The sequence below is a fragment of the Salmo salar genome, chromosome ssa03 (assembly GCF_905237065.1).
Source record: "Salmo salar chromosome ssa03, Ssal_v3.1, whole genome shotgun sequence".
Classification (NCBI taxonomy): domain Eukaryota; kingdom Metazoa; phylum Chordata; class Actinopteri; order Salmoniformes; family Salmonidae; genus Salmo; species Salmo salar.
Window position 1 is genome coordinate 44,210,982 of NC_059444.1, and position 13,928 is coordinate 44,224,909.

Here is a 13,928-nt window from a genome sequence, read left to right on the forward strand (position 1 = left end):
TTTCATTCAGATCTAGGATGTGTTGTTTAAGTGTTCCCTTTATTTTTTTGAGCAGTATATATTTTACCACCCCTCCCCTAATTGGAGTAAACTAATGAACAACAACACTTTGGCTTCTACTTTCAGCTTATACATTCTATATACATTTTACGGATACAATCTCTTTTACAATGGTTATCTTTTGTTTGTTTTTACTCCTGTCCTTCCTCTACCCTCTACCATCTATTTCTGCAGACCATCCAGTTCAATTTCTATTTGCCATATATTTTTAACTGTGCTGTTTCACAATAGTTCTGAACCTATATACATTTTACATACACAGTATATTTGACATGAGTTATCTTGTTGTTATTTGTCCCACCCTTCAGCTACACTCAACCCCTCCCATCTATCTCTTAACACCATCCATATTGGATTTCTATTTGCCATATCTTTTCAATCTGTGCTGTGATGTTTTACAACAGTTCTGAACCTTTCTATTCTCATAGTTTCTACAGATTGTAAATTAAAGATAACATTTTTTGCTAAAAGTATTATTATATTATTGCTCGAATGACTATGACTTTTCAAATCACCCAGTAGTGCTATCTGCAGTTAGCTTCAGGTAAATGTTGCAATTCTTCTGCCATTCCTGGACCTACAACCAAAAACAAGCTACTGTATATATCTAATGATTCTGTCTCTGCAGCAAAATCTGCAGAGCTGGGATGATTGTATCCCCCATATATATAACATTCAATTAGTTACAATAATTTTGTATAATAATTTAAATTGAATAATTCAAAGTTTTGAATCTGGCATCGTTTTGCGTGTATGTTCTCCAACCATCTTTGTGTTACCAAAATGAAAGTAAAAATGTCCATTATATTCACATTTTAGTACATTTATCAGTGGTGTAAAGTACTTAAGTAAAAATAACTACTTAAGTAGTTTTTTGGGGTATCTGTTCTTTATTTTACTATTTATGTTTTTGCCAACTTTTACTTTAACTTCACTACATTCCTAAAGAAAATAATATACTTTTTACTTGATACATTTTCCCTGATACCCAAGAGTACTTGTTACAGTATATTTTAGCAATTCCATACACTTTTGATACTTAAGTATATTTAAAACCAAATACTTTTAGACTTTTACTCAAGTAGTATTTTACTGGGTGACTCACTTTTACTTGAGTCATTTTCTATTAAGGCAACTTTACTTTTACTCAAGTATGACAATTGAGTACTGTTTCTACCACTGGCATTTATCAGCCAATACATGACACCCACCTGTATTCAAAAGTATGGTGTGTCTGAAGACAGGCACAACACAAACACCTCAGATGATGTCAAATAGGGTCTGAACTAGAACATATATGAAATCATTTTTGGTTTAATTTGTGTTTTTTATATTGACTGAAAGGTCAAAATATTACGCAATTTTTATTTAAAAATCATTTTTCAATACATTTTTTAATAGTTTGACAATCCGGTTTGCAAGCTTTCAAATTATGTCAAACGTAATTATTTATATGTTTAATTGATAAAGACATAGATTTTTTTTATTTAACTAGGCAAGTCAGTTAAGAACAAATTGTTATTTACAATGACAGCCTACCCTAACCCGGACGGCGCTGGGCCAATTGTGCACCGCCCTGTGGGACTCCCAATCACAGCCGGTTGTGATACAGCCTGGAATCAAACCAAGGTCTGTAGTGACACCTCTAGAACTGAGATGCAGTGCCTTAGACCGCTGCGCCACTCAGGAGGATGGGGTATGCTCATGGTAGGAGGGGGTATGCAAAAACTTTGAGCATCTCTATCTCCTCAATGGTGTAAGGCACTTAAGTAAGAATACTTTTAAGTACTACTTACATTTACGTCATTTAGCAGATGCTCTTATCCAGAGCAACTTACAGTAGTGAATGCATTCATTTCATTAAAAAAAAATTGTACTGGCCCCCCGTGGGAATCAAACCCCCAACCCTGGCATTGCACACACCATGCTGGCGTTGCAAACACCATGCTCTACCAACTGAGCCACAGGGAAGACTACTTAAGTTGTTGTTTGGGGTATCTGTACGTTACTTTGCTATTAATATTTTTGACTACTTTTACTTTTACTCCACTACATTTCTAAAGAAAATAATGTACTTTTTACTCCATACATTTTCCCTGACACCTCAAAGTACTTGTTACATTCCGAATGCTTAGCAGGAGAGGAAAATCGTCCAAATCACACACTTATCAAGATAACATCCCTGGTCCTCCCTACTGCCTTTGATCTGAAGGACTCACTAAACACAAATGCTTAATTTGTAAATTATTGTCTAAGTGTTGGAGTGTGCCTCTGGCTATTCATAAATAAATACAAATCAAGAAAATCAATTACATTGACTTTTGATACTTAAGTATACTTAAAAACAAATTCTTTTAGACTTTTACTCAAGTAGTATTTTTAATGTACATTTTATTCAAGTATGACAATTGGATACTGTTTAACACCACTGTATCACCTGAATGTTTTGGCATTTAGGTAAAAAAGAATCACTTTCTGACCACTACAATGGGCAAACATGTATGGAAGGTTTCGTTCAAATCAAAAGGGGTACAGTCAGAAAGTGGTTGAAATCATATGGAATGACAGGAGTGTGTGTGTGGGGGGGTGGGGGGGTTGCTGTATCAACATCAAATTATTTTTGCAAATGCAAATACCTTAAATTGAAGATCATTGTAAGCCTACATAAGAATGCATAAGTGCATAAGCTCCTAACAAAACTCAGTGCAGACAGGCTAAACATGACACAGCATTGAGCTGCCCATTATTTTTACTGTTGAAAGTGGCTGCAAGAGATATACACAGTGAGTATAGCCCTACTGCAGGCTATTTGCGTTAATAAAACCCCTTTGATAAAATGCTAAATCAATACATTGCCATGCATTTACTTACCGGTCTTTCTGCTTCTCTGTGATCACTGCGGTCCCGTTGTTTCTCTCCGGTTCCTCTTGCTGGTCAGCATCACTCCATCCCACTTCTGTCTCCTACTGTTTTTAACCCCACTCGGGTTTTTACCGTTAAAGGACGGACCCTGTTCTCCTCAGTGCCTATTTACCCACGCGCGCACGCGCAATACGGACGGTGCAGAGCGTGCGCGTGCATTGACACACACACACACACACACACACACACACACACACACACACACACACACACACACACTGTTCCTCATCTCTGAGTATTACTGTAAGGAGAACTATAATGATTGACGAGGATTCATTGACAGGGTAGACATTGTTATGACAACAAATAATACTATTCTTATTCATTCAGAATAATGCTTATTCATTCAGTATTAGTGTATTATATGGATTACATTGTGGCTTTGAAGTTATACAGGTATAGTCCTTAGTAAATTACGCAAAGATAAACATACTGTATGTGTCTGTTACTGATCTACAATCAATCCTACATATCCCATCCCTACATGTCACCATTGTAAACCATACTGCCCCTGGACCAGTTGCTGTGGTGGACATAATTCGCTGTCTGTTCTGTGTCCAGGCAATTGGCTCTGACCATAGCCCATAAGTCAAGATAATGGCTGATTGAGCCAGGAGAGAGCAGATCATCTGAGTCTGTCTGCCTGCCTCTCCTCAACAGGTCAGAGTCAGACACAGGAGGAGAATATTCATTTCATTTCCTTGATTTCTCATGTCCTCTCTCCTTGCCTCCTCAAATCCCATTAGATGAGAAGGTTAGAGGGAAGGGATCTTTGACCTTCTCATCCAATGGTTTTTGAGAGGGAGGCGAGGAGAGAAGTTTTGAGGAATCAATTAAATGCTATTCTCCCATGTACATTCTCATCAGTTTCAACACTGGCAAAAGGAAAACAGTAGCTACATCACAGTCTAAAATGGCTCCCTCTTCTTTAACTGCACTGGCCAACAGGTCTATTCGGTATGGAACGTGCTCTCACTGACCTTTACTAAGTCTGGATAGTCTGAGTTACTGTGAAGGAACCATGGTAACAGGTACAGTATGTAGTTATATTGGCACTGGCAGGTGTTGCACCTGTTCTGATTGTTAGGGTCATGGGGCTGCAGGTGTTGCACCTGTTATGATTGTTAGGGTCGTGGGGCTGCAGGTGTTGCACCTGTTATGATTGTTAGGGTCGTGGGGCTGCAGGTGTTGCACCTGTTATGATTGTTAGGGTCGTGGGGCTGCAGGTGCGGTGATGTAACTTTGAGAAATTAACCTAGCCTCGTGACATTTCGTTGGATTTGGAACGTACATTTGTATCCCTCCGTTTAGTCTCATATTTTACATTACATTACGCTACCTTACGAATGGAATAGCGGTTGTAGATTAATGTGGTCAGGCTGTGAGTATAGATCATGTGTATAAGACATTATTCATCATTTAGTAACAGATAATAACACACAGACAACAGGTCACTTCAAATATAGCACATTGAGTCAAAGTTTATACACAAACTGATTAATGTGAGCAAAATACATATTATGGCTAAGATAATTGATTTTATCTTCTGTTTACATTGATTATAGATTTCTATCCCCATTGATTGGGTTTGTCTTGAAGGAAAAAAATATTGATTGCAGAATTGAGGACAGCATGCTTGTACCTTGATACAAACAAGACAAAGCCTTTTGCCAAATAATCAAAAACAACTTATTTGTTTGTCCTGACTTTCCTCTACTTGTTGAATTCAAAAATGCAAAATGTAGGTCTACTTCACTTTTTATTCATCTTTGTCACCATCTAGAGACAAAGTCAGGTATTGCTGAGGTGTTCTCACTACTGACTACAGCACGACAGACTATGACCAACAAGAGAGATCAAGTTCACCTTTATTTAATTTACTATAATTTAATTCCCCACACAAATAAGCAGTATCATTCAATAACTCAGTTCCCTCCTATACACATAGCATACAACAACACAAATATTTGTTTGTTGAAAATAAAGATTTATAAATCCATGTTAAGGTGGGGCTACTGGTCCACATTCTTAGAAAGACTCTTAGCATCTCTTTTTCTGATGGAGGGCAAGACACAGTACTTGTTGAGGGAGCTGCAGGATACTCGAGGTACAAGGAGGGGATGTGTAGATGAGTAGTATGAGTGCATCGTATTTGTATTGGACTCCACCATATCCACAACATCTGTGGCTGCTTGATTATGACCGGGATAAACATGACTGCCTGGCCGCTCTATATTCTTTGCGTCTGGAGCATGGTGCTCTTTACTTTGAGTTAGTACTGGGTACCGATGGTGTCCCTGTCCTTGAGTGTTGTGTGTGTTCCAAGGTTGGTCCTCCTGACTTTGAGGTTGTGGTTGTACTGGGTATCGCTGCCGTCCCTCAGATGACTTGGGCCTGATTCTCTGACCTTTCACCTCTGGGTCATCTTGGTCAAAGGATCCGCTACTCTTCCCTCTGTTCAGGTCATCCTGAGACACACAGGGGGTCTCAGCCCCCTCTCCAGACCAGTTGACAGAAGCTATCTTCAATGCCTGGTTCAGGCGAGGTTGACTCGGAGTCAGGTCATGTGAACGATGGGTTTCCACTTGAGATTGGTTCCTCTCTGCATCTGGTGTGTGATGGGAGGGTTGCTGTTGTCATCGGCACCCCCTGGCGGACATGGGCCTACCTACAGGGGAGGCCATGACGCCTAGGTCCCTCAGTGGAGCAAAGCTGTCTCTCTGCTGGTCCCTCTGGTGATGCCTAGATGGCACCACAGCACCAGTAGCAGCTGCGATAGTAAAGGTATTAAAGTTTCCACCATACAGGCCTTGTGGAGTCTGAGAGCGGTGCTGGCGCATTGACACTGACACTACCTCTGCATGTTGTTGGGTATTTACAGACGGGTCTGGGTCAGGTGGAGGATACCGTTGTCTGGCCTTGGCTGATTTGGGCCTCCTGGTCAGAGCCCTGCTGACTGCGTCCTCCAAGCTATCTCTGGGACCCCGCTTCATGAGCTACAGATAGAGGTAGTACTTAAGAGAGGCGACACGTGGTCAGGTTTATCACATGCTCAAACAAAGCACTGATAAGATACCTATCACAAGCCTCTCACGCCACACTGCATTCTCACTCCATGTGGCTCAAAGCCTTAATGCAAACCTCTCTGTGTGCATATAATATAAAACTGAGCATTTTTATTTCACAGCTCAGAAAATATTATGAAAGTTTATTCTTATTGAAATGTTGTACATATCTCTATTCAAAACATAGACCATTATTGCTGTTGCATGTAGTATTACAATAACAACAGAATTTCAAATACTGTGTAGTATAGACTTCATGTGTCTGTGAATGACCCTATGCCAGTTATGGGAATGAGCTGAATACCCCGTCTGACTTTTAACCTTGTAAGGGACTTGGGCTAATGCACCTACATTTGCAAAGTATGATTTAAAAAATGGACACAATTGACATTTGGGTACAGGACTCGTGTCCAGACATTCTGGTTTTCTCAGAAACATGGTTAAATGATTCTGTCTACAATAAAGACATTGAAGTAAATTATTATAATGTATTTAGATGTGACAGATTACAGAAAGGGGGAGGACTGGCCATATACTGTATGTAAAATCAAATTTCAGGGCGTCCCAATCTTTAAATATTTCTGTTTCTGAAATTTGAGCTCCTGGTTGTAGATACAGTGGGCTCCAAAATGACTGGCACCCCTGACTGGCAACACATATAAACAATATAATTATAGAGAAACTCAAAATACCAACATGTGAAAAATACTCTACTTTATTAATGTTTCAATGGAACCCACCAAAATCATAAAATTATTTAATACAAAATACATTTCCCCAAAATCAAGATTTCATCATTTTTGGCACTCCTCATTTAGTACTTAGTGCCACCACCTCTGGCATGGATAACAGCATGGTCTTTTCCTGTAATGTTTGACAAGGTTAAGGAACACATTTGGAGGGATTTTGGACCATTCCTCTATGCAGATCCTTTCAAGATCCTTCACATTCTTGGGTTTGCGCTTATCAACTGCCCTCTTCCACTCAGCACACAGGTTTTCCTTTGGATGGAGGCCCGGTGTCTGAGATGGCCATGGCAGAACATTGATTTTGTTGTCACAGAACCATTTCTGTGTGGATCTTGAGGTATGTTTTGGGTCATTGTCTTGTTGGAAAGTCCACATACGGCCAAGTCCCAGCCTTCTGGCAGAGGCAACCAGACTGTCAGCCAAAATTGCCTGGTACTTGGTGGAATTCATTATGCCATCAATCTTAACCAGTACCTCTGGACCTCTGGAATTAAAAGAGCCCCAAAACATCACTGACCCACCACCATATTTCACCGTGGGTATGAGGTGCCTCTCCTTGTATGCATCTCTGTTTCGACGCCAAACATGCCGATGCTGTATCTGACCAAAACGTTCAATTTTGGTCTCATCTGACCAGAGCACCTTCTTCCAATTATAATTTAAATGATGTTTGGCAAACTCCAAGCGCTTGCGTCTTTGTCAAGGGGTCATTAAGGGCTTTCTTCTGGCAACCCTTCCAAAGAGCCTGTCGTTGTGGAGGTGGCGTCTGATGGTGCTTTTTTAAACCTGGTGACTCCAAGACGCCACCAAGGCCTGCAATTCTTTCACAGTGATTTTGGGGGATTTTGTTGCTTCTCTCACCATCCTCCTCCCTATCCTGGGGGGCAAATGCATTTGCGTCCTCTACCCGTGAGGTTTTCAACTGTTCCATATCTTTAGAATGTTTTAATAATTGCCATGACAGTGCTCAGTGATATATTCAATCCTTTGTAGATCTTCTTGTAGCCATCACCAGATTTATGAAGGTCTACGACCATCTGTCCCTTTTGAACTGCCAGTTCTTTTCTTTTCTTCATGGTGTTGGATGACAAAATGATATTGCATGCGTGTTACCTCATTTTTATACCCTAGTGAAAAAGGAAGTGATGTAATGGCTCAATATACACTGCTCAAAAAAATAGAACATTTCTCCTCCATATTTATTCCTCTGGCAGATAAACACACCCCTTTTAAACAATTCAGAGTCAAAGATAAATCTAGCGCTTGGTTTTCTTCAGAGCTATCTGAGCTCATTCAGATGAGAAATCAGGCCTGGGGCAGAGCAAGGAAAACGGACTCTGTAGAGGACTGGCAATCTTTCAGACAATTGAAAAACAGATGTACTATCTCAATTAAGAAAGCTAGATCATTTAGGAAAACAGTTACTGAAGCGTACAAATTCCTCTTCTTCCCTGCCTAAGCAAGTTCTGTCTGATTCTGGCATCAAAACTGAGAAGAGTGGAATAAATTATGCTCTTAATCAATTTTATCTCAGCAGGCTTTTTATTTGAGAGAAACGGTGGTTTAATTGACCCTGGTCAGTCAATCGGCTGCTCTTCCCTCTGCCAGCCTCTAGCTGACTCTACGGTTAACCCGTTAACTTTTGGTGAATCTGTTTTCATTTCAACAATTTCCTGTCTGTGATGTGCTAGACGCCTTGCTTAAGATTGATGTAAAAAAAAAAATCCACTGGGGCTTTATCCATTTTTGCTGCACTCTCTGCCCCACTGATTGCTGAATCATTAACATTTATTTTAAGCCTGACGATTATATCTGGTACTATCCCCAAGGTTTGGAAAGTGGCCCATGTACTCCCCCTTCACAAAGGTGGTGACCCTTGTGACCTAAATAACTTTCTCCCTATTTCTAAACTTTCTTGCCTAGCTAAAATATTAGAATCCTCGATTAAGATAAAAAATAAAAGAAATGATCAGCTAACATCATTCTTATCTTTGAAATGTATTCTAAATGTAGACCAGGTAATAGCACTATCTCTGCTGATAAAAAGCAACGTGCTGCCCTCTTCATTGACCTGTCAAAGGCTTTCGATACGGTTGATCGCTCACTTCTAATTCAGAGGATTTCCTCAATTGGCCTAGACCAGGCTGCATGTAACTGGTTTAAAAATTACTTGACATATTTACTGATGGTGTTAAATCAGGTTTCCTGGATATTACGGCAGGTCTCCTGCACGGGTCGATTCTGGGTCCTGTTTACATGAACAATATCGACTTGTCTGTGAACAACTGTAACCTGCACTTGTGTGCCGATGATTCTGTTTTGTATGCTATTGCCCCCATGGTTGACAGGCTCTATCTGAACTACAGTCTGCCTTTATCTTATTACAGAAAAACGTTATTGACCTGAAATTAGTAAAAAACTGAGAATAAAAATAACTGATTTAAGCATATGTACTTTGGATGGTGTCCATATTGAACATGTCCCGCTTACAAATATTGGGACAGATAAAAAGCTGTCTCTTAAAAAGCATATTGATAAGTTAGTGAAAATGGGCTTCTTCTATAGAAAATGGTCCTGCCTCTCGCTAAATAGTAGATAGCAGATTATACAGTCGACGTTCCAATTGGTCCTAGGGTATGGTGACATCATTTCCTGTATATGAGCACAACTGCCACTTCATTCAAGCCGTTAGATGCAGTTGATCATGACACACTGTGGTTGACTATGTAACCTTTATTTAACTAGGCAAGTCAGTTAAGCACACATTCTTATTTACAATGACGGCCTATTCCGGCAAAACCTGGATGACGCTGGGCTCATTGTTCGCCACCCTATGAGACTCCCAATCACGGCCGGTTGTGATACAGCCTCAAATCAAACCAGGGTCTGTAGTGACACCTCTAGCACTGAGATGCAGTGGCCTAGACCGCTGCGCCACTCAGGATATATTTTTAATTTGAGATTCTTCAAAGTAGCCACTTTATAGGAGACAATTTTAGTACTCATCACTGCATTATCCTGCAGAAAGTTGGTTGACCCTCTTTGATGTCACGTAGGTTGCTGCATTGCTATGTTTTCATTTACAAAAAAGTCCTACTGTAAGTCCTAACACATTTAGGTACAAGAGTGTGCAAAGCTGTCATCAAGGCAAAAAGTGTCTACTTTAAAGAATCTCAAATATAAAATATACACTTTTTTGGTTACTACATGAGTCCATATGTCTTATTTCATAGTTTTGATGTCTTCATTACTTTTCTACAATGTAGAAAATAATAAAAAATAAAGAAAAACCCTGGATTGAGTAGGTGTCCAAAGTTTTTACTGGTACTGTATATATTTTTTGAATGAATTGTATTGTAACTAAACAAAATGAATGTTATTACCTGCTCTGTTGTCTTTCCTTTATGCTCCTATATTATCTTCATTATTTACATTTACATTTACATTTAAGTCATTTAGCAGACGCTCTTATCCAGAGCGACTTACAAAATGGTGCATTCACCTTATGATATCCAGTGGAACAACCACTTTACAATAGTGCATCTAAATCTTTTAAGGGGGGGGGGTTAGAAGGATTACTTTATCCTATCCTAGGTATTCCTTAAAGAGGTGGGGTTTCAGGTGTCTCCGGAAGGTGGTGATTGACTCCGCTGTCCTGGCGTCGTGAGGGAGCTTGTTCCACCATTGGGGTGCCAGAGCAGCGAACAGTTTTGACTGGGCTGAGCGGGAACTGTGCTTCCTCAGAGGTAGGGGGGCCAGCAGGCCAGTGGTGGATGAACGCAGTGCCCTTGTTTGGGTGTAGGGCCTGATCAGAGCCTGAAGGTATGGAGGTGCCGTTCCCTTCACAGCTCCGTAGGCAATCACCATGGTCTTGTAGCGGATGCGAGCTTCAACTGGAAGCCAGTGGAGAGAGCGGAGGAGCGGGGTGACGTGAGAGAACTTGGGAAGGTTGAACACCAGACGGGCTGCGGCGTTCTGGATGAGTTGTAGGGGTTTAATGGCACAGGCAGGGAGCCCAGCCAACAGCGAGTTGCAGTAATCCAGACGGGAGATGACAAGTGCCTGGATTAGGACCTGCGCCGCTTCCTGTGTGAGGCAGGGTCGTACTCTGCGAATGTTGTAGAGCATGAACCTACAGGATCGGGTCACCGCCTTGATGTTAGTGGAGAACGACAGGGTGTTGTCCAGGATCACGCCAAGGTTCTTAGCACTCTGGGAGGAGGACACAAGGGAGTTGTCAACCGTGATGGCGAGATCATGGAAGGGGCAGTCCTTTAGCAGGAGAGAGTATGAAAGCTTCTCTCTACTCTAGTGCACCCTCTCTTTGTATTCACATTACAACTGCCTTGGAGACAATGTTTGTCTTCACTGCACCCAAGTATGTCAATAATACCTGAGTGTGTGTGTGTGTGTGTGTGTGTGTGTGTGTGTGTGTGTGTGTGTGTGTGTGTGTGTGCCCACATGTAGTGCATCAAGGGGTGCATTCATTTTATGCACCTAAGGATGAGTAGTAGTCCATTACACGTGTAACTAGAGGAGAATTGAGACCCAGTTTATGCTCATCATACACACATTATTTAGCATAGAATAACAGAAGTTAAATAGCCCTGCATTCTAATTTGTTTGGCAGTCACATATCGTTTACCTACTGTATATCAGGCAAGATAAGATGCTTTCCATATAAACTGCATAGCCAACTGTTTCCCACTAACGTAGGCTACCTCAGAACAACATGGATCAAATTAACAGGTTTTTGATCATACTCATACTCTCACCTTTCTAGTAAACCAGTATACAACTCAAACAGACAAGGAGGCTGAATAGAGGCAAACAAAATAGATTATATATTTAGAACAGGGCTCTCCAACCCTGTTCCTACAGAGCTACCCTCCTGTAGGTTTTCAATCCAATCCCAATTGTAACTAACCTGATTCAGCTGATCAACAGGCTAAGTATTAGAATCAGGTGCGCTAGATTAGGGTTGAAGTGAAAACCTACAGGGACAGTAGCTCTCCAGGAACAGGGTTGGAGAGCCCTGATTTAGAACATGCAAAAGAAATAGAAATTTAATGAACGCGTATGCATTAGAAACACACCAAACAAGGAATGGCTGGCTCCCCTCTCTACAAGCTGGAGGGTCACCCACCTAACAAAGCAAAGGAACATAACAGGGTAGGTGACAGGGTCCCCAGCTCTGGTTAACAGCACAAACTCAGATATACAAAACACATCAATGGAAAGACACTCAGAACAGCATAGTCTTCACACAGGTCATGTTAAATGTAATCCCAACAGTCATAACTCAGAACTGTCAGTCAAAAGAGACTATTGATGCTACATTACTGTACTAGGTTTTCTTTTGTAAGAGCAAATGCAGGCCAGCCACTCTCCTTGGCAGTTGGGGCTGCCCCCATCTACACCGTCTGGTGGTATGTCCCAATTGGTTGCTGGTCATTCCCTGAAATGAGTGCCTTTTGCGTCCTTTTGATATTTTAAAGGGGCACTGCAGTCAAACACGTGATTTCCTGTATGTCATGATATTTTACAACTAGGAGGTTGAAATAACACTCTGAAATTGTGAAAACTATGATAATGTCCTTTTAGTGTAAGAGCTTTTTGAAAACAACTCCTGGAATTTCAGTCTGTTCAGGCCGATGGAGTTTTTGGCCCACAGCATAACATCACAGTATTCAATGACGAGCAAAGGGTGGCTCAGGGAAATAAATTGTAAAAATATATTTTGAGTTATTTTCATGAAATAAACACACACAGTGATTTATTAGGCATAGAGTTTTTAGGTGCAAACATTCGTCTAGTACAAATTAAATAAATCTGGGCCGAAGAGAAGTTATTCTTTGGGTCGTTTCACAAAATTAGCACCTTCTGCGTCCCTTTGATATTTTAAGTAGAAATTGTGCACAAATAGGCTATTGAATTTTAAAAGCTTGTTGTATTAAATGAAGTTCCCTTTAATATAGACCACATGGACAATTTAATAAATCTGACTTTCAATAGGAATAAAGACTTGCTAAAGTGCCAATATTCTGCATTTTGACATGTCTCTTTGTACATCTATGACTTCTAGGAAGATTTTAACCCACTTAACCCCAACATGTCTCCACGTTTTCCCCGTCATTGTAAAGTCCTAGTTATTTTGTCCCTCACTTTAAGGTCAACCCTGTTATGTGAACTGAACTCTTGTGGGGAAACTATACCTTTTTTAATAATAATAATGGCAATTTTCTGGTGTTTTGTGGTGGAAAACTGAGCAGATTGAGCATAACACACATGTTACCCATAGATAGACAATACCTTTTTTGTATCCAGTTAAGCCTCCCTGTTGCACATTCCCCTATCACAAGGGGATTTGTGTCTGATTTAAGAGAAAGTCATCAACCCTGTTATGGTCAACCATGTTACTTTATTTGGCACTTAATAGGCACTTACTATAATATTATTTTTTTTTACCTCTTGAGATGGGAAAGTGATGTTTTATTAAGTTGAACATGTGCTCTTTATGACAGAATGTTAAAAATAAGGTGAAATAAAACATTGGCAGTCAGGCAAGAGAGTCTGATGTCAAGGCCATCTTGGGGGCCTGTGAGAGCTTTAGATGTCAGCATCTAGCCGGAAGGCTTTGTCTGTGGTGCCAGACATCATGCCCATGGTGCCAGACATCATGCCCATTCTCTGGAACTCCCCTACACGCTTCACAAAGTAGTTAGTCTTGCCCTCCAGTGAGATGTTCTCCATCAAGACCAAAAATGTAAAAGTTGGTCAACAAAGAAGTTGACAAAAAAATGTACAATCCGCATTAAAATGCAACGGCTGTTTAGAGTATCAAATAGGCTGGCTTTAGGAACATGCGGAGTATCGCTTGGAGAGAAGCTGCCAGCCTGTATCTTTCTTGCACTTTAAGAAAGCAGAGACAGAGCCAGGCAGCTTGCTTTGCCGGTCAGCAGTTTAGGCGGTGAGCCAATTGCTTTGTGCCTCCAATAAGCTAGGGGAAGACAAGCTTTAGTAAATTGAAAAGTACATGGAAATTAGCTATAGCCTATAACTACTTGTGTCTATACAGAAATAAATCATTAAACATACGTCACAAGAGAACATGATTTGGCCACAGACGATA

The 13,928-nt window shown here is 40.6% G+C and overlaps 1 protein-coding gene across 1 annotated transcript in view; it reads right to left on the minus strand.

Annotated features, from left to right (window-relative positions):
* The window catches only part of vwa5b2 (von Willebrand factor A domain containing 5B2), a 28,533-nt gene extending 25,485 nt beyond the window's left edge, over positions 1-3,048 (minus strand). Inside the window, exon 1 of the mRNA XM_014192055.2 lies at positions 2,932-3,048. The gene's annotated coding sequence lies outside the window, so the exon portion shown is untranslated. The remainder of the gene's footprint in view (positions 1-2,931) is intronic.
* Between the last annotated feature and the right edge of the window lie 10,880 nt (positions 3,049-13,928).